Here is a 1,109-nt window from a genome sequence, read left to right as displayed (position 1 = left end):
ATTACTAAAAATCTTAAAAGGTAGAAACAAAAAAAAAATTTGAATCACTTTTATTTCTACATCTACACACGCATGCTGCAAGACAGTAAGATACATCTTCTTCTTTATATAGATTTGAATATTTTCTAAATTTAAAAGTTTTTCGATAAACAAAAATATTTTTTCATAGAATTTTTTTCCTAAATTTAAAAAGATCTGTAATATAAAATCACCACTATCTAACAACTATAAAGGAACCAAGAGCACCCCTATAAAAGAGAAAAAAAAAATCACGAAGCGATTATTAAAACTAAAAACACAGAGCTAATTTACTCAGGTCTGATAACAGTCTATGGTAAAAAACGTAGACGAAGAAAAAAATAAGCTAAAATAAACTAAAAATAATAAAAAAAACAGAAACAGAATTCAGAGGAAGAGACTAAAATCAAAAAAAGGAAAAAGGAGAGGAAGAAAAAGTGAAAGAAAAGGAAAGGGAATAGTAAGAAAAAAAGGAGTTTTTTTTTTTCCGGATCTAATCAAACCAGAGGCTGAAAAGAAAACACGAAAAACCAAAGAAAAAAATTGGGAGAGAAGAAGAAGAACAAAGAAAGTAGGTGGAGTGAGAAAGAGCAAAGGAGAGGAAGGAAAAGTTTGGAGGTTGAGAAGAAAAAACGATGGAGGGCCGTCATTACCAAGGCTGGAGCGGCAGCGACAACTCTCATATACTGCTTTCAACTTTGTAATTAAGTCATTTTCATGTTAAAAATATTAAAATTAACAGAATATTTTTTCTAAAATACATGCGGTCAAAAATCTAATTAAGTTTTGAATTATGAATATCTTCAATTTGTGAAAATATATTAGTTAACTCTAACATTTTTTACACTAAAAATTACCTAATTATAAAATTAAAAACAGTATAAAAATTCAATTAAAAAAATATTATAAAAATTTAATTACAAATTTAATAAAACTATAGCACCAACAGAATAATTAAACATTTTCTATTATATATATATTATACATGACACAAATAGAAGTGGCAATTGATATGCCTCTCTAGTCCTACCAAAATCCGTTCCTTAAATTGACTAGTCCATCCTATTTTAATATGTAGTTCCAAAAGTACA

This window comes from Arachis ipaensis, chromosome B06 (genome assembly GCF_000816755.2).
Source record: "Arachis ipaensis cultivar K30076 chromosome B06, Araip1.1, whole genome shotgun sequence".
Taxonomy (NCBI): Eukaryota; Viridiplantae; Streptophyta; class Magnoliopsida; order Fabales; family Fabaceae; genus Arachis; species Arachis ipaensis.
Note: the sequence above shows the minus strand (reverse complement) of the source record.